The following is a 25,404-nucleotide window of genomic DNA, read 5'->3' as shown; positions in this document are numbered from 1 at the left end:
AAAATTAACCCCAAAATGAATAACACTAATAAAATTTTTAAGGATTTACCTTACATGTGTCATTTAAAATTTGTGTCTGTCATATACATTTCTAAAGAACCCTCTGTCTATTTTACATGTAAACACACAGCAATGAATGACCTCTATAGTTTTTCATCCAACTGAATATCATAGTCTAGACAATAGATATTCTTCATTTTCTTTCTTACCCTGAGTTGGATCTCTCATCAAGCTTCTTTAAACATTTTTTTTACTCCCACTGAATACTGTTTCAAAAGGTGATATTGTTTATAAATTTCCCACTATCCATAAGATATTGTAAACAAGTCTCTATTGCCAATCATTTTTGCACTTAAAATTCTTTATCTCCCCACTTGATAACTAAGTTACCTCTTTGATAGTTACAGTTTTGTGGGCTCTTTTGCTGACCTCATTCTGCTGAGTGATCTAGATTGATGAAACTTATATATGAAATTATTATAATGATTATCATTTCTTCCACCTCTCTCATTTTTTAGGATCAAGAACTTCTTGAACTAAATTACTTCTGCCAACTGTTCCTTCTTGTGTCCTCTGATACAAAACAGAACAAGCTTAATTCTTCCTTTAAATATGTAAAGAATTAATATCATATTCAGACTAAGCTTCGGACACTTACTAGCTATGTGACCTGACATTTAATCCTGTTTGCCTCATTTTCCTCACATGTAAAATGAGCTGGAGAAGGAAATGGCAAACCACTCCAGTACCTGTGCCAAGAAAACCACAAATGGGGTTACAAAGAGTTGACTGAAATGAGTAAACAACAACAACAAATCTGCCCAATCTCTTCATCTGAGGCCCTTTCCTATCCTGATTACCATCCTTTGGTCATTTTCTAATTTATCATTGTACTTTCTATCTTCTAGTGGTTAAAACTCCAGAAGAGCAGTCTGTTCAGGATGTAGTACCACTGAATCTTATCTCTTTATTCCTGAGAGCTGTGAATCTAATTCATTCTTCATTTTATCACTCTTGATACTATTCTTACACAACTGTTCCTTTGTTTTTAAAATTCATCTTCTGTCATATTCCATTGCTTCTATCTTCTGCATATATCTTTAAAAATCCAAGTTGGGGGGAAAAAACTATTGGTTGTTGAGTTCTCTATACATCTGCATTATTTTTTTCATATCATTCCTGTTTTTCCTCCTCAAATTTTTTTTCCTTTTTTGTCTTCAGAATTTCATCTTCAGAGTTTTTCCTCTGCTGGGTTGATTTCCTTGACCATGCCACTCATCTATTCAGTGAAGTTCAGTGGATCCCTGTTCCCTCTAACATCAAGTATAAACTGCTTCACTTGGCATTTTAAAGCTCTTCACAACCTGTGCAGTCTTTCTATATATTCTCTTCATGCATTCTGTACTCCAGCTGCATTGACCCATTTGCTATTCCTTACACCCAATATTTCATTTCCCATCCCTCTACCTTTGCATTGTCTGTTTCTCATGCCTGTAATACTCTCCTTCCTTAGTTCTGCCTCTGAGAATCCCTAGATTTCAAGATTCACCTCAAACACTATCCTTCTACAGATGTCTTTCCTAAGTCTTCTGCTGTTACTATCTTTTCCCTCTGAATTTACTTTATATGTATATCTTTGATCTTTGAGAATGACAAAACAAAAATGTCTAATACGAAGTGAACAATTATTATAAGTAAGGATACAGTAAGATGGAACTTCAATACCTTTGATAAGTTTAGTTAATTTGGATCATATGAACAACATATTTCAGATGATTGTGGAATTTCTGGCTCAAAGAAGTTTCTGCTTGTAACTTCCTGGTTGTTTCCTGTCTGTGTTGTCTCCATTCAAACCAACTTCCTCAATCCTTCCCAATTCCTGGGAATTTTCTATTGAAAAATTCTTTTGAAAAAATTTTTTCTAGCCTAAATTCTCTCTCCTCTCCCAAAAGCTCCATCACCATGACATTATAGTCCCCTTCTGCCCCACATTGAGCACCAAATGTGATGACCATGTATTTAAAATCAGCCAGAGTCAGGAATTCAGGTTAAGGGGAAAATCTCCAATCTTTATTCTCAGTAGAGGTCAAGAAGGATTGCGATAACAATATGGGTAGCTGCGACAGGAAGCCAGCCAGCAGAGGTGAAGGGGGATTGCAGGTGAAAAGGGGATGGGAGGTGAAGTTCGCGATAGCAATGTGAACAGTTGTGTCAAGATGCCAGCCAGCAAGATGCCAGCCAGCAGTCTCTCTTTCCGCTTCCCTTTCCACTCCCCTGCTCCACCCACCAAAATCGTCATTTCCTATACAACACATCAGGACTTGCACAAAGAGTGGGCAGGGGCCATTCTTTCTCCAAGCATATATAGTAATAGAGTATGGTCCAATTACTATTTAGCCTCACGTGCTTGGGACCTCAGTGCATCAACTCAGGCCTCAGCCCATTACACTCCTCCTTCTCCATTGGGAAAGAATAAAAACAAAAACAAAACCCTTATAACAGATAAGCATTGTTAAGCCACACACACACACAATTCCCTGCAAAGGGAATATAAAAAATTTTTTTACCCTGAAGTCATCATCTCTTTGTCATGAAGCAGATTGCATGCTTCATCATAGGTTCTTCTGGTATCATGTATTTGGTTATAATTCTTAAGTTTCTAAAAATTATTTGCTTTGACAATGTTGATTTTATACTATAAATTACTCTCTTGGTTCTGCTTACTTCCCTCTGTGTCAAAAACCCAGATCTTCCTGGGTTCTATAAAACTATTCTCTTTATCATTTGTTACAACATTATCGTATGTGTATGTAACAGAATACTATTATTTGTTCAGATTATTCCCCAATAGACATCCTTTTTATTATTCTGGGAAATTTCTAGAATTAATTTTTTAAAAAGATTAGAGAACATCAAGAAAAGAATGACCACAAAAAGTCAATAGCTTCAATAAGAACAAAATAACCTTATTTACTAAGTTTTTTGGCAGGATTACTGATTGATGTCAGTCAAGTAACATTTATTAAATTTACATGCTATAGCCCAGATACTGTGCTAAGTTTTGGAAGTATGAAGACAAAATATTTCTCATTTTCAAAGAGCTTACAGTCTAATGGAAAAGATAAGATGCAAAAATTATGTACAAACAAGATATATATAAGATAAATTAGAAATAACCAACAGAAGAAAATCCATAGAATTTAGGGGGATTTGGAAAGGTTTCCTGTGAAAGGTTAGATAAGGATTAGAGATTAACAGTGTCAAAAATTACAGAGTATTCAAATAAAATGAAGGGTAAAACAGGGCCATTGGATTTGTCAACTAAGAAATTGTTATGGAAAATTTTTATTTCCTTTTATTATTCAGGACTCAGGATAATAACTCTTAAAAATTTTGGTCAACCAAAGATCTGTATTAACATTAACCTCACCTGGTCAAAATCTGTTCTTTGGGATGCAAAAATTTACTTAAAGCCTTAAACATTTCTTAGATAAAGAAACCTGAGGAGGAATCTCAATTGTACCTGATTCTTTAGTTTTGTGGCTCAGAATGGTGAGTGATTACCACTTAATAAAAAAAGCTGGAGAGCTCTCTAGGAACAAACCCAAAGTTTATTCTATGTTCTCCAGAGAAGTGGGTGTCCCTCCAGTTGGACAAGCAATCGAAAGGAAGAGGGCCCTTTGGGATAGGTTTTACACTTTAAATAGTCCCTTATGCAAATACCTCTCCCACCACTGATCCTCATCTTCATTGGCTGAGGGTCTTACATTCTAAATTCTAAAACTACCCAGGAAATTGAACTTTGGGCAATAAGTACATAACTACCCCTATTTGATTGAGGTAGGAAGAAAATTATGTCATGGGAGAGTAGCAGGAAAGAGACTTAGATATGCCCTTGAGTCAATGCCCAAGGACCTTCAGGTTTACACCAACTCTGGGGCTGATGAAGCCTTACTTCGTTATCACAACTGCCTTGAGAGATCTCATTCTGTCTTGTTCAGTTACAAGTAAAAATCCTCTTCACCCAGCCTGTTTGTGAATCCTCTAAATGTAATTTAATCTGTAATCTGATTTACCTTCCCTACAGTTTGTTTGATGAGATTTGTTTCCTTAGGGAATGTGTGAATTTAAGTATGTTCAATTTTTATGACATTGAAGGAAACATGGCATTATACTTCTCTTTAACTTATATGGCCTAGGAGGAATGTACAAGACTGAAATATGTAAAAGAATTATTTCTCTGACACTCTATAATGTAATTTTGCTTGTTAAGAAACCTTGTTGGAATTGTAAGAAACAAATATCTTAACGAAAACACCACTGACTCACTGATGAATGCAAGAAAGATTTATTTTACATTCTTGCAAGAATGGGTCACTAGATGAGTAGATACATTTTTGAAACTCCAAAGGCAGCATTTTATTTCCTATCCTGAAGCACAAGTCCCTCCCCTGAGTCCCCATTAATTGGATGTTACAGAAGTTACATGACATGAATCTCTATCCCTCATTACATAGCCAGTCCCCGCCTCAAAGGAGCTTACATAGAGGAGGGCTAAGGGCAAAGAACAAAAGATTCTTTTCAAAGCACAGGCCACCACCCCGATTACAAAAGTCAATCCTTTTCCCCAAGGAGCTTACATTCTTTTAAGGGAAGATAACCTTCACCCTTGATTATTCCTTGATATCCTTGTGGGTTTTAGTTTTCTAATTTAAGTTTCATTTCTCCAATTTAATTTTCATAACTGTGGAAACCAAATGCCTATCCATTTCTCACAATTTCCCCTCTTTTTTTTTTTAAATTTGGTTTCCACATCCTTTTCTAACCCCCTCAAAATTAGATAATTTTTTTTTATATTCCACTTCATAGAAGTTTATTAACCTCTGCATAGATCTCCTTACACAGGCTGGATAATCCCTGAATTTTCTTCTAATTCTAATGTACTAGGAATGAAACTGATGTGGTTAGTAACAGTGCAAAGAGTTGAGGTGTCAGAATCCCCTTCTGGTCAGCGCAGGTCCAATATGAAAGAATTCACAAACCTGAAAAGTTTGATTGGCAAAAGGGAAGTTTTATTGGCACTGAGAAGTCAATCCTGGAAGAAAGATAAAGATATCTCTATCTAGCAGAGATATTCTGGCAGAGAAATAAACAGAGGTGTTAACACTGAGAAGAGAATGTCTTCACAGAGGGCAGGGGTCCTGACAGGCAGCTATGCCAAGGAGAGAGGTTCCTTGACAAGGCATGGTCCTGCTTTGGGCCTCTGCAAAGAAATGAGCCCAAAATTGTCCTTTAATAGAAAATCTGAGACTCAGGTTTCAGGTTGCAAAGAATGCCAAAGTCCACCCCCAACCTCCCAGGCCTAGATATTCATCTTGGAATTTTAGTTACTCAATATCAGGCCCAGATCTCCCAATAGAATTTGAATGGGGATCCAGCTATCAATGTGGGGAGAGAGGGTATGATTTGCCTTAAAAAGGCCCAGCCTGAGAAATCTGTTTTCTCATAAAGTCTGTGGAGCCTGGAAGACCAGGAATCTCCCTTCTTTTACAGATCAAAAGGGGACACAATTTCAGAATGATAATTTTACAGATTAAAGGGAACATAGTTTTTAAACCCCCATCAAAACTACTTCCAATTGTAATACATGTTCCTCCTCTTCCTGCCAACACCCTTTCTAGAGTTGTTCTATTTTCCCATGCCTTTCTGCTATTAGCATTTAACTACTCTGTTATTTCCTTCACTGCCTCTCTGGTGTAAGTTATCCAATAATATTTACTCACCAGAATAGTAATGAACCAAATCCAGAATTAGATTGCTAGCCTTGAATTAATCAGTTACTATTTTTCACTTCATTCTTCCCGATTCATTCTTTCTTCATCAAATGCCAAGGTAAAAGGAATAGCTAATTGAGTTGGTGCACATTCAGTTCCCAGGCAAAGCAGGTTTGAGAGTGCTGCCTCCCTAATACCATCCAAGGTTTGCTTGGGATTTACTCATCCCTGAGAAATTGTCAGCTATACCAGACTCAAGTACATGGCACTATACCCTAGATTTTGGAATCTTTTATTCTGCTGTGAGAGGCAAACTGATTAATCTTTACAACTAAGGGGCTAATATAAAGCATTGCAATTCTCCCAGGAATGTTATTTTGGAAACAGGAGGAATTCATTCTCATTTTTCCATACTCAAAGGAAACAGTACTATTTGGTCATGGGGCAACCCATAGCATAAACACAGAAACATAACTTTTTGTTCAGACTCTTTACAGAGTACTTTACCTCAAGCATTGGTATTTTATCACTTGCCTTAAGTCCTTGATTCCAAATCTTCCTAAGAGAACTATACTTATTACCAAATTATTCTTTGATCTACATTTTCTAAATGTCCAGCTCTTGTAGCAAACCAAACATCATTCTAAATTGTATAGTCAATTCTAAAAAATACTCTTTTTCTCTATCAGTACACAAACACTTATACCTATTTATCTATGATTAGTCAAGTGTCTGTAATTCTATAATTTGACAAGCATCAAATTGAATTGTTTGTGGGTTATCTTTCCCAGTAATAATAACCCAAATCTTAACCTGATATCCCCATCCTGAGCCCCAAATACTTTTGTAGCAGGGGAGAATTATTAATGCTAGTAGCATTAATAACCTCCCCCCCTTTCACAGGATTGATGAGCTTCTTTCAGGGAACCCACCCAGACACTGAGTAATTTGGGTCCATTTCACAAACCAGTTGCAGGTCATTCCTAAATCAATGGGACCTAAAGTCCTTTGGGGTATGGGGTAATGATCTCATCTTGAAACTATTTCCTTCTGAGAATGGACACTGAGCTGGATCAAATTACAGGGTCCCATTTAGAGGGGTTTAAGCTGATTGAAGATCCAGTGGATTGAGTCAGATCCCTGAAGCTGGTCAATATAGCTGTCTAGTGCTGGGCATTTGAAAGTGAATTGCTCAAAGCATAGAGAAAACAAACCTAAGAGGACTAGAGAGAGAGGGCAAGAGAGCACTAAGAGCAGAACTCTCATTCATGAGAGATGTGCCTATTCCTTCCCTGAAGATTCTGTAAATAGCTAGTTAGGTGTCATCTCTTTTAATAAAAACTACATTATAACCCAAAAGCACTTTTCAGAAAGGGAGAGTCCCATCAGAATAACAGAAGTATTCAGAAATCCTTCCTTAATCAATCTCATTTAACTATCAAAAACAGGCTATTGAGATAGAAAGATTAACCCAGACTTCTACATGAGCCATGTGTGTAAAAAATCTCTACCAGTGTTTTTGTTTTTGTTTTTTTTCTAGACAAGTAAATGCTCTTTTTTCAGGGTCTATTGTAGGATGGTCTTAGAGAGACTAACATAGATTGGCCAGAAGTTTTCTTATTTTTTTCAATTTAATTTTTATTTTTATTACTCTATGAATCATATTGGGAGAGAAAAATCAGAGCAAAGGGGAAAACCCATGGGAGAAATAAAAAGACAGAAAAAAGAAGTGAATATAGCATGTCTTGATTGATATTAAGTCTCCTTAGTTCTTTTTCTAGATGCAGATGATGGCACTTTCTGCCCAAAGTTTGTTGGGATTGCTTTAGATCACTGAACCACAAAGACGAACCAAGTCTTTCATAGTTGATTATCACACATTATTGTTGTTATTGTGTACAATGTATTCCTGGTTCTGCTTGTTTCACTTAGCTTCAGTTCATGTAAATTTTTCCAGGTCTTTCTAAAATCAACTTGTTCATTTTTTAATAGAATAGCAATATTCTATTACCTTCATTTTACTACAACTTGTTTATCCATTCCCCAATTGGTAGGAATTTACATATTTCCAATTTTTTGCTACTATAGAGCTGCTACAAACATTTTTGCCCATGTGGATCCTTTTCCCTCCTTTATTTTTTTTTTTTTTATTATAGCTTGTTATTTATAAGATATATGCATGGGTAATTTTTCAGCATTGACCCTTACAAAACCTTTTGTTCCAACTTTTCCCCTCCTCCTCACCCCTTCCCCTAGATGACAGATGGACCCATACATGTTAAATATGTTAAAGTATATGTTAAATACAATATATGTATACATATTCATAGTTATTTTGCTCTACAGGAAAAATTGGACTTAGAAACAAGGTAAAAATTACCTGAGAAGGAAATAAAAAATGCAAGCAGACAAAAGCAGGAGTGGAAATGCTATGTTGTGGTTCATACTCATTTCCCATAGTTCTTTTGCTGGGTGTAGCTGGTTCTCTTCATTATTAAACAAATGGAACTGATTTGGTTCATCTCACTGTTGAAGAGAGCCATGTCCATCACAATTGATCATCATATAATATTGTTATTGAAGTGTATAATGATCTGGTCCTGCTCATTTTACTCAGCATCAGTTCATGTAAATCTCTCCAGGCTTTTCTGAAATCATCCTGCTGGTCATTTCTTACGGAACAATAATATTCCATAACATTCATATACCACAACTTATTCAGCCATTCTCCAATTGATGGGCATCCATTCAATTTCCAATTTCTAGCCACTACAAAAGGGGCTGCCACAAATATTCTTTCTTGCACATACAGGTCCCTTTCCCTTCTTTAAGATCTTTGGGGATATAAGCCCAGTAGTAACACTGCTGGATCAAAAAGTATGTATAGTTTGATAACTTTGAGCATAGTTCCAAATTGCTCTGCAGAATGTTTGGATTCGTTCACTATTCCACCAACAATGCATCAGCGTCCCAGCTTTCCCACCTCCCCTTCAACATTCAGTATTATCTTTTCCTATCATCCTAGCCAATCTCACAGGTAGTGGTATCTCAGAGTTGTCTTAATTTGCTGATTTCTCTGATTAATAATGATTTGGAGCATCTTTTTATATGGCTAGAAATAGTTTCTATTTCTTCATCCGAAAATTATCTCTTCATATCCTTTGACCATTTATCAATTGGAGAATGGCTTGATTTCTTATAAATTAGAGTGAATTCTCTATATATTTTGGAAATGATGGCCAGAAGTTTTCAAAAGAAAACATGTTTGTGACTATAGGACACATTATGCAAATTAGTAATAAACTTAAATAAAATTGACTTTCCCATTGATGTAACAAAATAATCCATAAATTCCTTGATGTAACAAAATAATCCCTAAGTTCCTTACAAAGGATGGGGGATGAGTTGCAGTGAGTAGGTTGGTTTTCTCACTTCTAAGGAGTAGCCACACCCAGTGGGAGAAAGGTAGACTAAACCTTCACCTTCCCAAACCCACAGATCATGCAAATAACTAGTACACAATTTTCAATCCTAAATTTCACATTAACTACAAGAAGTCCCAATCAAAAACCTTCAGAAACCTAGAAGTGAAGAAACTGGACCTCTATACTCAAACCTGGCAGGTTCATAAACCTGGGGAATGGACCCTAGAGCAGGGCCTGAATTTACCTCCCCTGCTGGCCTAATCCCACTTTAGAGTCCCTAATGCAGGCAAGAAGAAAGTGATAGAGATTAATCTAGCTCCATGATCCCACCCTCTAGGAAGGTGGTCCGGTCTGAACTCCAAGCCATGTCAAATTCCTGAAACCCACCCTCTAGGAGGATTTCACCTTGCCATACCCTGTCAGGAATCGTGACATGTCCCTGAGGTTAAATTTTCCCTATAAAATCTACTTATGGGACATCCCATTTTGAGTGAGGCTTTCCCTTTCCCTTCCCCTTCCCCCATACCACATTGTATCTCCCCTAATTCTACTATATTTTCTGACCCCACTTCTCCTTATAGCTAGTTAACTCTTTTAAGATGCTAAGTTCCTTTCAAGATTTAGCCTGCTAGCTAAGGATATGCCCCAACCTCATGTTCCTTACTCCTGACAAATGGCAAGTTCCAATAAGGAACTAGACCTTTCCAACATTAATATTAAAACACTATGATCTCCCACTCTATTTCATATTTACCATTCCTTGTGTTTATTGTGTCCCTCTCTTTTGTTAGTAACCACTTCCTTAAAAAAAAATTTAGCTTTTACCAGAGAGAGTGGTCAATGTGAATTCTTCACATGACCAAACCTCAATTTCTGATGCCTCTCATCATCATCATAACCCATATATGTGTGGGGGACGTAAAGACTCTTACCCAAATTGACTACTCAGAGAACACTCGAAGTAGAAAGTAGAAAACTTGTTTATTATAGCTTCTCATGAGAGGCGGGCAGTTTGGCCATGAGACATAAAAGGAAGTGAAAGTATTCACAGCAGGAGAGCCAAAGAATCAGTGAATATACACAGCTTTTATAGATTTTGTTACAAGAGATTACATCACAAGTAAGCGAGCATGGGGGGGTGGGGGGTGGGGGGTGGGGGTAGGAGGTGGGGGTGAGAAGGAAATCTAATTGGTTATTGCTATCCGGAGAGATTGGAATGAAAAATTTCTGGCTTAGGCCTTCAGGATTATCAGGGGTCCTCGAACTACGGCAGAGGGCCAGATGCGGCAGCTGAGGACGTTTATCCCCCTCACCCAGGGCTATGAAGTTTATTTAAAGGCCCACAAAACAAAGTTTTTATTTTTACTATAGTCCGGCCCTCCAACAGTCTGAGGGACAGTGAACTGGCCCCCTATTTAAAAAGTTTGAGGACCCCTGCAGATAATCAAGCCGACAGTGGTCAAGCTAATAGACTAAATATTGATAAATGTCAAATACTGATAAATGTCACTGCCTGATATTAAGTAAATATGTCTGCATATTTTATACTTATTCAGGACACAGGGAAATAACAAAAAGGGGGGAAATTCATCCAATATTTATCTTGTAAGTTCTTCATCTTTCCATATCACACAATCCCCCCTATAATTTGTAAATTATGTTTATCATATTTCTGTGAAGAATTTACAGACCATTCAAAATCAACCAACATATCTACACATTGTTTGTCAAGTTCACCATTTGGATCCTCTCCACTACTACATTCCAAACTTTCTGAAGAAGTATCATTTTAATAGCATCCTCATATGCAGTATCTTTGACAGGGACTGTTGAACTATTCTGATTACTAATGTAAACAGACATAAAAATACAAAGATAAATAGACAAAGATGACAATCTAAGGAAACTGAGGCACAACATTACACACTCTCCTTCTGAATATTTCAATTACCTCCCTGTAGATACCTGAGAGGTCTCAGCACCATAATTTTGACCAACCCTATGTAAAGCAAATAAACCAAAATAAAACTAGAAAAATGCAAGGATTTATAGCAAGGACAAGTCTTTCCCTGACTCCAAAGTTATCAGCAGTACAAAGATCCTATGCAGTTGGAGCACCATTTGAGCCAGAGAATCCAGTTTGAGATGGACAATTAACTCACTGTGTTAGGTGGTCTACAGTCATTTGTGCACTTAACTCAGCCTCTGCTTATTTAGGGAGTAGCAGTGCTCAAAACAGTCATGCTGCCCATACTAGGAGGGGCACCCCAAGTCTGTCAGGGACTCCAAAAGAGGGAAAGAGTGGAGCCTGGAGTAGCTCCCCCTGTCCCTGCTCAGAAGAACAGGAGCTGCTATTAGGATCCAGAAAGGATCCAGATTTCTGAGCAGAATATGCACAGACCATGAAGGCAGGCAAATCGTGAACTTTAGAGGCCTGATTTCAAAATTGCAATGTCCTTTGAGAATGCTGAGATACCAATTCAGAAATTGGGGTTACAGGGCTGGAGACTACCAGTCCCAGGACAAGTATCTATATTTTGGAGATTTCCTAAAAACAGGCAATCAGAAAATAGTCTGCCAGAGCAATTCCAACAGAATAAGGGATTTCAAAGCTAAAGTATCAAGCAACCATCCCACATATAAAGTTCCTGTACATCCATAACAGCGATAATTACATAATTTAACAATTTCCATCCCAAATCTTAAACATACAGTAATACAGTTAAAATTTTAATAATTCATCAACCACTTTCCCATTCCCCCATATCAGTTCAAATTACATCAGCTTTAGGGGCCATGGTCTCAATCTAAGCTGCTTCAGGCTGAGAATGGGCGGAGGCTCTCAGTCCATGCAGGGGATGGGTGTGGCATGCTGACAGGTATCAAAGCTTCAGATGGGCCAATCCATGTCCCAGAAGAGGTTCAATAATCTGTAATTTGACCAAAATCTAGAACAAAAAAACCTAAATCTAACAAAGGTTAGAACAGTCTGAGATAGAAAGACTTGGTTCACAAGACCGCTGCAAAATGTGAAGAGCCAGCAGCTTCCTATGTGAAGAGATGAGTTTGCTTTACAGGACAGGCAAATGGCTGTTAGCTATATTCCCAATAAATAAAACAGATTTCACAGACCATTGTTAATTGTCCTCTTATCATTTAGAAACTTTTTTAAAAACCACACACAAATATCCAGTAACAGATGACCAAGCTAAATACTTATTTGCCGAAGCATTTAGGATATAATGAGTACATATAACCAGATTGGAAACAGCAACATATGACATAATTGGAGTGCATTAACAGTATCTGTTGACCATTGCTCTGATTATAGAAATCAGTCACAGGAGAAAAAAATGCAGGAACATAACTATAACATAAGCAATCAAAACTGATCCCTAAACTCATAGCCTTAACTCAGTTTTACTCCAGATAATTGTCCCACTAACTGTCAGAGGATGGAGCTTTAAAACTCCCAAATAGCATTAACTAATTAACTATAAGCCCAAGAAATTTTATTTCCAATAACAAATCCCATTAACCAAAGTTTCATATAAATCCCCAATAGTTGTTTACCATGACCTTATATTGATAACAGTAAGAAATTTATCCCAGAAAATTCACACAATTCTTACATATCCAAGTAGATGTTTCATAAGTTGAACATTATACCAATCATTTTGCTTTTAAAATACCCAATACACAGAAAAATCTCAAAATACATATTGTTCATAACAAAAACATTTTCAAAGGAATGAAAGCAAAAAACTATTATTCTTGGAGTCCCTTTAAATAATTGGCATCAATACAATTAAAACGTCTTATTTTCACATAAAAGAATCTGAAAAGTTCTTAAAAACCTCAATTAAGCTTTTTGAAATAACTCTTTCAAACTCCAGATCACATTTATGATCATATTCCTTAAACAGGGAAGCCATTATGTATCTAAAGAAACAAATATTCAATCAATTAACATCTTGTAAGAGCAGCTGTCCTTTTTAAAGATTAGATTGCTTTCTTCAGCAAAAGGAACCAAGCAGCTGCAGCACCTTTCCACTGTTGTCCTTCCCCCACCTCACTTCCAAAGAAGCAGCCTCAAAGAATGAAGGGGAAGTCAGCTAAATCTTTACCCTTGAAGAAAGAAAAAAGGATTCCCATGCAGGAATCCTTCTCAGGATTTAGCCAATCAGTTTATTAACTTTCTCCTAATATCAAGTTTCTTCCCAAGTCACCAGGCTTCCCAACTTTCTCCTTCTCTTGCTACATACTTTTCCTTCTGTTTCTCTTACCAACATTATCTCCCCAGAAACACATCCTGTCTCTGTCTACCCTTCCCCACCAGCTCCTTTCTTTTTTTTCCACTGATTCCTTCTTGAAATCATTCAAGTTTTCAATTTGTTCCTACTAATCAATCCTCCTTAAATGACCTTCATTCTCCTTTTTCCTTCAAAATCAAAAGTATAGTACCTTTTTAAAATACAGTAAGTTCCCAAAATTTTTAATCAAATGTTGCAGACAATTACCATTTCTCCCACTCAAGTTTAGCCCTCTTAAACTTTCTGTTTTCTAATTCCATGAAAGCAAACTTGTTAATAATAATTTTTCTTTCTTCTACTGGGATAAATTTTTTAGAAGCAAGCCTACTTTTCCCACAGATCCAACAGGTCAGAGGGCCACCCCCTCCCCGCCCATGTTCAGCTATTTATCCCTCTTACTTTATTTTTATTCCACCCTTTTCCCTGAGCTTATAAAGTCTGTATTAGCATTTTAATTCTTTGACTCTCTTCTCTTTTCTCTTTCCCAATCTCTCCTCACATATACCTTCATTGCTTCTTTCAGTAATTCCCCAATTGGCTTATTATTGCATCCTTCCAATGTCTGCAATTTCTTATTTATGTCTGGCCATGAATTGAAGATGGCATTTGTGTGTTAAGTTTCCAATTTTAACACACATACCAATTTAAAATTATTTTAAAATTAATAGTTTGTGAGATTTCCTAAAACCTACCTACATATTCCATTCAAACTTCTTTTCTTTAGTAAGTCAGGAGAATTAAGTGTAATTTTTTTTTTTTTGCTTCATTTTACCTTAAGATTCTTCATAGCATGATTCCACAAACTCAAGTTCTGATAACAAAGTTGTGGACTCCTTGCTTACAGGGGTTTTTAAAGTGATAGCACACTGCACTTCTGTTTTCTCAAAACTTTTCAAACTTTCAAATCCCTTTCAATCTATATTTTTCTCATTTCTACATGCTTAAAATTTCTCATTTCACTATATTAGATATATTTTTCTCCTTCTCTCCCCCTTTCCCACAAAGCTGCTGAAGTCAGCCAGAGGCAGAGGGAGAAAAAGAAAAAGATTTTCTTTTCTTGCAATAGCCTAATCTCGAGAAGCCCAAAATTAGCTCCCAAATTACCTTACCAAATTATGATCAAAAGACCAATACATTCTGAGCCACTCTGGAAGAATTATTACTGTGAATGAATTCCAATTTCAACAATTCAGCCTGATATTTTTCTAAGGCTGCCACACAGAGGCTGAATTCTTATCTCTTATAAGCTTGCTAACTTTAACACAGAACACAGAATGCAAAGCAGATACAGATACACACAGAACTCTTTTTTCATCTTTCACATACAGATTTAAGTCTGATATATCCAAATAGTGCTGGGAACATTCTTCCCTTTTATATCTGGGAATTTTATCCCAGTCTGTAAATTGATTCTCAAGAGGGCTGTCGACTAGAATTCCTTCCTGACATTGATTCTTGGACTTCTATCCCATTTTACAACCTGACCCCAAACCAGGTCAGCAGAGGTTCCCCGTTACCCTCACACCAGCAGTCACCCAAGAGCTTCCTCGGGAAAGTTCTTTATCACTGGGGTCGACAGCAGTCCCCACCAAAAACAAATTTAGGAAGGCTAATTCCTCAGGTCTCCCATGACCCAGTCTATTGGCTCCCAGGAGAGGCTGGAATAAATTTAAACCCTATCATTCTCAGCCCCCTTTAGAGAGAGAAGCTTGAAAGCTTAAGAAAAATTTAGATTAGTTTGTATCAAGATGCCTTACAAGCACTTTTAAATCCTAAAATGGCCACATTTTTTTCCTTTGCACATCAGCTGAGAGAAACATAGAAGAGAAAACACACTCACATACACAAACGTAAACTGCTTTTAAATTCTTTTTCTTTCTGTCTAGTACAGAGTTGTTCCTTCCTACTTTCTTTCTACTCCTGAGAACTTTACCTGGAGTTACACTTGTAAGTCTTTCAGACTGTGCTTTGCTTGCCATCAGGATTCTATTTCCTTCCGGTCTTCAATCCTAATTTCTACTGAGTACCTCTGCCTCGGGTCATTGTCTTAAGAGGGGAGGGAGGCTGCACACTCAGAGCCAGAGACCACAGAGAGAACTACACCGTGGGTGCACCTGTCCCCATTCGGGGTGCACAGCCATCTCTCCCAAAGACCCCAATCTCATATGAGCCCCCAACTGTGTGGGATGTAAAAGACCCTTACCCAAATTGACTACTCAGAGATCACTCAAAGTAAAAAGTAGAAAACTTGTTTATTACAGCTTTTCATGAGAGGCAGGCAGTACAGCTGTGCAAAATAAAGGGAAATGAAAGTACTTACAGCAGGAGAGCCAAAGAATCAATGAATATATACAGCTTTTATAGATTTTGTTACAAGAGATTACATCACAAGCAAGAGAGCATTTGGGGATGGGGGTGGGGCATCTAATTGATTGTTGCTATCCAGAGAGATTAGAATGGAAGGTTTCTGGTTTAGGCCTTCACAGTGGTCAAGCTAATAGACTAAATATTGATAAATGTCAAACACTGATAAATATCACTGCCTGATATTAAGTAAATATGTCTGCAGAATACAGGGAAATAACAAAAAAGGGGGGAATTCATAGAATACTTATCTTGTAAGTTCTTCATCTTTCCATCTCACACACTTGGACCATATCAGTTGGTGCCAGCCCAATATCTCTCTCCTCTCTCTGTGCCCGATAGACATAACATAACCTATCACTAAAATGGATAGGAATCTCATGTAATTTACAGTCACATTTCCAATTATACATACCAATTGAAAAAAAATTATTTTTAAAATCAATATTTTAGCTTATGAGATTCCATTCAAACTATCAATTGCTTTTGCAAATTGGTCTTTCTTGTCCCTTGTTTTTAAAACCATCTTTTTTAAACTTTAAGATTCACAATATAGGTAACATTTAATATTACTTATTAGATACATAATATCTATATTATATGTCTACATATACATATGTCTACATATACATGTCTAAGAGAGCTGACAAAATTTTAAAGCATAACTTTTTACAAATTGCCCAGTATACAATTTAGAAAGCAATATATTTTATCTAATTAAGAGATACAAACCTATGACCTCTTTAGGTAAGTTACCAGAGAACTTTTTTTAAATAACTATTTTTTTTACTTAAAAGCAAATCAAATGCAGATTTAAACTTCTAGTAGCAATACTTCATTATTAATGTATATATATTTCTAAAATTTTATTCCCAAATGCATCAATTGAAAGTAATTCTATCATATACAATTTAAATTTAAATACACAGTAATTTAGGTCCTATTTTTGGGAGAAAACTCTAATTCTACCTCAAAAACATCTTTCTCCTAGACTGCCTGAAATTTTTGAAATGGCAGTAAACTATTTGAGACCTGAGATGGAGACACAGGCCTCTGGAAACAAAATGACAATTAGCTCCTATCTCCCTCTCCCCCAAATTTTGTACTCTTCCTTATGTGGACTGCTGTATTGGAAAGGGAGAAATATTTTAAAGTATAAAATGAATTTCCCTAGATTTTCCCAAGCCATGTGGTGATAGACCATACCTTTTTACAGAATCCAGAGTTCCCTGAGAAGAGTCTTGGGACTCTGGAATATTGAGGAACAGGGAACCATCTAGAGAGAAACAGGCAGACTCTCAAGCATGGGGTTTTGGGGAGACTACCATTCTTTGGAGAGGCTGGACTAAATTTAAACCCTATCATTCTCATTCCCTTTAGGAAGAGAAGCTTGAAAACTTAAGAAAAATTCAGATTAGTTTGCATCAAGATACCTTCTAAGCACTTTTAAATCCTAAAATGGCCATATTTTTTCCTTTGCCATCAGTTGAAACATAGAAGAGAAAACACACTCACATACACAAACATAAACTGCTTTTAAATTCCTTTTCTTTCTGTCTAGTACAGAGTTGTTCCTTCTTACTTTCTAAAGAACCTCTTCTCTTCTGGAACTCCACTTCTTTCTTTACGAGAATTTTTTGTTACTCAATTCTAGATTTCCTGATACCACCTCTCTTCCAGAACTATATGAGGTATGTCCCAGGAGTTCCCACTCCTTGGTACCATTAAATTCCCTAACCTGATATCTCAAATTTTATAAATGGCCCCAACTATAAAAGGCAATACTAGATAGTCTGTGTTCTTATCTGGCTGCTGCAGAATATACTCTGATTTACTAGATTCATCAGTGCCTTTCTTTTCTTTTTTTTTTTAATCATCTCATTTTGTTCACTTTATTTTGTATCAGTTAATTTAGGTCTTATCATAGTATTTCCTTTTTTTTAATATTTTATTTTATTTTATAATAACTTTATATTGACAGAATCCATGCCAGGGTAATTTTTTTTTTTTACAACATTATCCCTTGCACACGCTTCTGTTCCAATTTTTCCCCTCCCTCCCTTCACCCCCTCCCCTAGATGGCAAGCAGTCCTATATATGTTAGATATGTTGCAGTATATCCTAGATACAATATATGTTTGCAGAACCGAGCAGTTCTCTTGTTGCACAGGGAGAATTGGATTCAGAAGGTAAAAACAACTCGGAAAGAAAAAGAAAAATGCAAATAGTTCACATTCGTTTCCCAGTATTCTTTCTTTGGGTGTAGCTGCTTCTGTCTATCATTTATCAATTGAAACTGAGTCTTTGTCAAAGAAATCTACTTCCATCAGAATACATCCTCATACAATATCGTTGTTGAAGTGTATAATGATCTCCTGGTTCTGCTCATTTCACTTAGCATCAGTTCATGTAAGTCTCGCCAAGCCTCTCTGTATTCATCCTGCTGGTCATTTCTTAAGAACAATAATATTCCATAACATTCATATACCACAATTTACCCAGCCATTCTCCAATTGATGAGCATCCATTCAATTTCCAGTTTCTAGCCACTACAAACAGGGCTGCCACAAACATTTTGACACATACAGGTCCCTTTCCCTTCTTTAGTATTTCTTTGGGATATAAACCCAATAGAAACACTGCTGGATCAAAGGGTATGCACAATTTGATAACTTTTTGGGCATAATTCCAGATTGCTCTCCAGAATGGTTGGATTCGTTCACAGTTCCACCAACAATGCATCAGTGTCCCAGTTTTCCCGCATCCCCTCCACCTTAGCCACTCTGACAGGTGTGTAGTGGTATCTCAGAGTTGTCTTAATTTGCATTTCTCTGATCAGTAATGATTTGGAACACTCTTTCATATGAGTGGTAATGGTTTCAATTTCATCATATGAAAATTGTCTGTTCATATCCTTTGACCATTTATCAATTGGAGAATGGCTTGATTTCTTATAAATTTGAGTCAGTTCTCTATATATTTTGGAAATGAGGCCTTTATCAGAACCTTTAACTGTGAAGATGTTTTCCCAGTTTGTTGCTTCCCTTCTAATCGTGTTTGCATTAGTTTTGTTTGTACAAAGGCTTTTTAATTTGATATAATCAAAATTTTCTATTTTGTGATTGGTAATAGTCTCTAGTTCATCTTTGGTCACAAATTTCTTTCTCCTCCACAAGTCTGAGAGATAAACTATCCTATGTTCCTCTAATTTATTTATAATCTCGTTCTTTATGCCTAGGTCATGGACCCATTTTGATCTTATCTTGGTATATGGTGTTAAATGTGGGTCCATGCCTAATTTCCATCAGTGCCTTTCATTGTGGTCCTGGGATCTAAGTTAGTCTATGATTGAGTGACACTGGAGCTGAGCCACAAGGATGTTGAAAGATCAACGGGATGTGTCAATTCGTGCTTCAGTTGGAGCTAGCCCCAACTCATAATGTCTGTATCCCAGATGATCCCCCATTAGTAAGAAACAAATTATCTTACTGAGAAATCCACTGACTCACTGATGAATGCAGGAAAAGTTTTTTTTTGTTTTTTTTTTAACATTCTTGCAAGAATGGGTCACTAGATGAGTAGACACACTTTGAAACTCCAAAGGCAACATTTTATTTCCTGTCCTGAAGTACAGGACCTCCCCCCGATTCCCCATTAATTGGATGATACAGAAATTACATGACATGAATCTCCACCTGTCATTACATAGCCTATCCTTGATCCCAAGGAGCTTCCATTCTAGAAGGGGGAGGTAACAGAGTAGGGTTAAGGGCAAAGAACAAAAGATTCTTTTTAAATCTCAGGCTACCACCCCCATTACAAAAATCAGTGTCTGTCCCCAAGGAGCTTACATTCTTTTTAGGGAAGATAAATTCCACTTTTGATTATTCTTTGATGTACTTGTTGGTTTCAGTTTTCTTATTTAGGTTGCATTTCTCCAATTTAATTTTCCTAACTGGAAACCAAATACCCATCCATTTCTCACAGAATCTGAATTAGGGTTCAAGTTTTCTAAGACCTGAATATATGCTTGAGCATAATAATAAAAGTCAGAGAGGAATTGGATTTGGCAATTAAGAGATCATTGAAAACTTCAGAAAAAAAAGTTTCAGTGAATAATGAAGTAGGAAGCAAGATTGTAAAAAGTTTAAAAGAGTGAGAAGGAAAAAAATGGAGTAATATTTTGCAGTCAATCTTATTAAAGGATTTGACCACAAAAGGGAGCAAATATATGACAATAGTTAGCACGGATGGCTAGATCAAGTGAATTTTTTGAGGATGGGAAACATGAACATGATTATAGACAGTAGGGAAGTGATCAGTAGACAAAAAGAGACTGACAGTTTGTGAGAGAATGGAGATGACAAAAGATGAAGTCTCCTGGAGAATATAGAATGGAATGGCATCACTTGGGCATGAAGAAAAGTTTGCCTTGGCAAGGAGAAGAGTCTCCTCATATGAAGTGAGGAGTAAAGGTGGAGATAGTAGTAGAAGGCAGCTTAGAGATGTAAAGAGGAAGGGAAACAGCTTAGTGGTTTTTTTCCACAGGGAAATATGAGACAAGACTCTTAAGTTGGGAGGCATTATGTGAGGTTTGAGAAGGGGTGAAAAGACTTGAAATTGCTAGTGCTGAATAGGATATTGAACAATTGGGAAGTGTAAAAAAAAAAACAGTCAAGTTGAGATTACATAACAAATTTGTATTCAGTTAGCACAAATTCATAATTTTTCTATAGCTTTATTCCATAGAATATAAGTAGGAAGAAAGGTAGTAAATGATAGGAGTAATAAAGGGCTGACGTTTGGCAGGGCAGGATAAGGGAACAAATTAATATATGTGTTATAATTGTATTTTTATTAATTTTGTTAAATATCTCCCAATTACATTTTAATCAGATTCTTGTTTCAGAGGTTTTTGTTGACAATGAATTTGGCATCCCTGGTGTAGATATATTTTACCTAGATTTTGCAAACATGTCATACTATTGATTCATATTGCTTGCATCTGCCCAGTATGGTGTTGAGATGATAGGGAAATGGATAAAAATAGAGCCACAGGTTGGGCAGGACGCAGATGATTTTGCTGAGCCTGATGAATTCTTGCAGGGTCTCTAGAATGCCTTGAAGATTTTTCCTTCCAGTGTAATCTGCTGTCACCTCTACTTTTTTCAACATCTGTATTTTGTCCTTCTCTCAGATGCTTCCTAGCTGTGTAAGTCATTTAACCTGTGCCTCAGTTTCTTCATCTATGAAATAAAAAGAATAGTATCACCTGTTTCACAGTATTGTTATGATGTTCAAATGAGATAACTTATGTAAAGCACCTAGCAAACCTTAAAATGCTACATAAATTTTAGCTATTGGCCCCAGATGATGCTTCAGGACAATTTCCACTGCTCTCTCTTACCTATTATGAATCCCTTTCATGTATATTAAAGCCTGGGAAATTTGCTCTTCTGTACCTTGAAAAATTCCTTTGCTTTCCTCACATGTGTGCCTTTGCTCATCCTGTTCCTTGGGCTAGAAGCGTCCTCCTTCTTCACCTTTACCTATCCACTACAATCTAACCCTTGGGCCTCTAGGAAGGTTTCTTTGAACTCCACTCCGCCCCAATTTAGTGAAGTGTTTTCCCACTTGGTACTCACATGGTGCTTTATTTGAGTCTTTCCAATGCTTTTATTGTGTAAAATTTTGCTAGTAGATTTATATTTCTTATTTCCTTACTCTAGGGGTCCTCAAACTTTTTAAATAGAGAGCCAGTTCACTGACCCTCAGACTGTTGGAGGACTGGACTATAGTAAAAACAAAAACTTTGTTTTGTGGGCCTTTAAATAAAGAAACTTCATAACCCTGGGTGAGGGGGATAAATGTCCTCAGCTGCCACATCTGGCCTATGGGCTGTAGTTTGAGAACCCCTGTAAGACTGTTAAACTTCATGAGTTTAGGGAACTCTATCTCCTTTAGCACCATGTTCTCCACACCATAGGCAACTAATAAATTAGATTGAAAAAATGTATGTACTCAGAACCCTGGGAGACAGCCCCATGGTGGGAAAGGAGAGCTGGAGTTTTTCTGGGTAGAGACATTAGAGTAATTGGCCATTTCCTTCTTCAGCTCATTTTATAGATGAGAAATGAGGCAAAACAGAGGCAATTGATTTGCCCAGAATCATACATCTAGGAAGTGTCTGAGGCTGGATTTGAATTGATTTAAATGAGTCATCCTGATTACAAGCCCAGTATTCTATCGGTTCTGCTGTCTTAGCTGCAACTTGGCTGGGAATATAAAACCTTTTCCCAGGAGGTTCCACCCATGACCATAAAATTTTAAATTTAGAGGAAAAAGGACTATAGAAGTCACCTAATTGATTTTGTCTTCCTCCCCATCCCATTTTACAGTTTGGGAAAGTGTAGAACAGAGTGGGGAAGTGATTTACTGTAGATGGAATCCAGATATTTTGATTCCAAATTCAGCTCTCATTTCTACACATTCTGATCTTTTCCTAAGTTTGTATCATTTGGGTGTGCAATAAGACACCATCCTTTCATTTCCTTTCCCTGACTATGGACCCCAACGCCCAAGTTCCTAAAATGAAAATAAGATGCCCTAATGGAAAATAAACTCAATAGCCAAAAAAGTCTTGGATTTGTTGAAATAGTAAGTTATGCCTTACTTTTTGATCAGAAAAATTCTTCTCCACCATCCATCAGCTACATGAAGTACAGCAAAGAGCTACAGAACCCATGGCATTGTCACCTGGGGAACCAGCTTCAGGAATTCTAATACACCCTGGCGCTGGGCACCAGCCAGGTGGAGGCTGGTTTTGAGACACCAGGGCACCAAGCTCCCTGAAATGGACCTCAGCAGGCCGGCTCGAGGTTCCAACATTGCAAATACTTGATGATGGCAGGGGATGGGGGTGTGGGTACTTCCAGGCTGCTGGGTTCTGGACAGGTAAGGGCAGGCACCTAGGGCAAGGGTGTGATAGGCTAGGACTTGGGTCTTTTTGTAGTTTGGTCTTAGACCATTCAAATGAAGAAAATATGGGCTCTAGATGAAGTAAAGCTTGGATCTGAGGAGACATTCTTGCTCCTAGCTTTTGGGACATGCTGAGTTCCTTAGTGGGCCCTGGACATTTGCTTTCATATAGGGTAGGTTTTAAAGGCACAGACCCTACCTCTTCCCTGACCACTGAGCTCAGCCCTGTACTGATGTTTCTATCTTTCTGTGAGATCACAGTAGGGGCCTTGACAGGGAGGCACCCACTTCCTATTTCATCCACTGCTGCCCACCAGGGAGCTGAGTGAGTTTGAGTCCCAACTGCTTCTGAGCGCTTTAATTTCAGCTGGGGAGTCAGGGCAATAGGAGCCCTAGCTGGGTCCTAGGGATAGTTTGTCATGTGTGTGGGAGTTAGCCAGCTGGGGGGAGGTTTGGAATAGGAAAAATAATGACTTAAATGGGTTCTTGGCCCTCATACTAGCTGCTCTCTACCTGTTTTTCTGCCCTATCCCCCTTGCCCTAATCACAGAGAAAACTAGAGATTACTGGGTTCTTCCCCCAATCCAACTCTTATTCTAGATGAGGCTTCCAAGAACACTGCTCCACTTTCTATGGGAGAAGGGGGAGGTAGAGGTTAGAGAGGCAGCAGGGAGAGGGGGCTGAGTTTCCTTAGATAGGAGAGGAATTATCTGGATGCCTGTTTTCATTGCCATTTAGCATTTATTAGCCATCTACTACATACAAGATCTTATGCTTGTTGCTGAGATAAGACAAAAACAGACTACCTCCTCTCCAGGGTTTACATTCTGCTGGATTAGGGAAGATGTATAACACAGATAAGTAAATACAGTATAATATGAGGAAGAGGGAGGGGGAGATTCTTAACAAATGGAGGGAGGAAAGAACCTTACTGGAATGGTGGTACTTGAGATGTCTTAATAATGAGAAGCCAAAATGAAGGGAAGTGGTGAATTCCAGGCTTAGGAAACAGCCTATATACAAAGGCAGAGTGTGGGAAGATTGAATGTCTAGTTCAAGAAAACAGGTCATAGGGCCAGTTCATCTGAATGTAAATGCTTATGAAGGGGACTAAGTTTCCATGCTTCCAAAGCTGGAAAAGTAGACTAGAGTCAAATTGTAGAAGACCTTAACTGTCAAGCAAGCTCAGTTGTATCGATCCCAAAGACCATGAAAATCTACTGAGGCTTTTTGAGCAGTGGAATGTTGTTAGGTTATTTTTGGCAGCTATTTGAAGGTTAGAGATAGTAAGGGAGACCAGTTAGATGCAATATTACAATAGCATGTGAGGAGTAATAAGAGCTGTTCAAATAAGGGGGGAGTGGGGAGGAGGAGGGGTGGTAAGCCAGGTGAATGAGATGATAAAAGAGATACTGTGAAAGCAGAATCAACAGGGCTTGGTAAGTAATTGGAGGGAGGGAGAAAAAGAGAGTGAGAATGACAGTGTGAATTTTAGGACCTCTCAGGTTACAAAACTGGTTTACTCGGAAGGTCATGAGCTGCCCTTGGCTGAAAAAAAGGAAGCTTGAAGAGTAGATTTAGAAAGATGATCAGTTCCATTTTAGACATATGGAATTTGAAGTCCATGGAAGGTTGTAGGTTGCTATAGATTATATAAGATGAAACATATAAAAGAGTGATCAGGGCTAGATTTATAGATTTGAGAGCTATTTATATAGAAATAATTGCCAAGTTTACTTGCTTATTCTTTAAAAGTTGATAGGTTTTATTGTCAGTTTTTTGTTTTTTATCAGTCTTTTCTGCTTATAATCTCCAAATGGTAACACATGACAAATTTGTAAACAAAAATAACTGTTCTAGTGATTGCATCTAACAATGCATGCAACATTCTGCTTCGATAGTCCCACACATCTCTGCCAAGAAAAAAGAAAAAATATTATCTATTCTCTAGTAGCTATTTTTTACTATTCTTTACTGTTATTTAGAAAGGGCTTCCTCTTAGTGATTTTTGGTTTGTTGTTTTTGACAATTCACATTATTGTTGTAAATCCATTACATTCTTTCTTCTTGGTGATTTTTTTTTTTTAACATTTTACTCTGCATTAGTTCATTTAGGCAGCTTACAATTTTCTGAATTCCTTATATTTATTTCTTTCCTATAAAGTAATAATCTATTATTCATAAATAACAGTTTGTTAATTGTAAACTGATGAGTATCTCATTTGTTTCCAGTTCTTTGCTACCTATTCTGCTGTGAATAGGCTGGTATATTATTGTACTTACCTTTTTGTCCTTAACCTCTTTGGAGCATATATCTAATAACTGGATTATTGGGTCAAGGAATATAGATAGTTTCCTTATTTTTTTTAACGTGACTTTAAATTGTTTTTCAGGATGGTTGGACCAATTCATAATGCTACCAATATTGTATTAAGTTTTCCTGTTTTCCCATAGTTCAGCCTCCAAAATTGCATTTCCATTTTTGTCATCTTTGCCAATTTGTTTTTGGTAGAGATTGATAATTGAACCCATATGAGCTGCATGAACAAC

The 25,404-nt window shown here is 37.2% G+C and overlaps 1 protein-coding gene across 5 annotated transcripts in view; it reads left to right on the top strand.

Moving 5' to 3' along the window:
• Positions 1-25,404, top strand: part of SLFNL1 (schlafen like 1) — a 48,756-nt gene that overhangs the window by 3,802 nt on the left and 19,550 nt on the right. The window contains exon 1 of one of the 5 annotated variants that reach the window (XM_051987886.1): positions 22,721-22,830. The exons of 1 other annotated variant lie outside the window; for it this stretch is intronic. The gene's annotated coding sequence lies outside the window, so the exon portion shown is untranslated. Of the gene's footprint in view, positions 1-22,720; positions 22,831-23,147; positions 23,180-23,239; positions 24,294-25,404 lie in introns of those variants that run through there. 3 more of the 5 variants (XM_051987885.1, XM_051987889.1, XM_051987888.1) reach the window with 3 other exon arrangements.

Source organism: Antechinus flavipes, chromosome 3, assembly GCF_016432865.1.
Source record: "Antechinus flavipes isolate AdamAnt ecotype Samford, QLD, Australia chromosome 3, AdamAnt_v2, whole genome shotgun sequence".
NCBI classification, from domain to species: Eukaryota; Metazoa; Chordata; class Mammalia; order Dasyuromorphia; family Dasyuridae; genus Antechinus; species Antechinus flavipes.
Note: the sequence above shows the minus strand (reverse complement) of the source record. Positions and strands in the feature narration are given on the sequence as shown.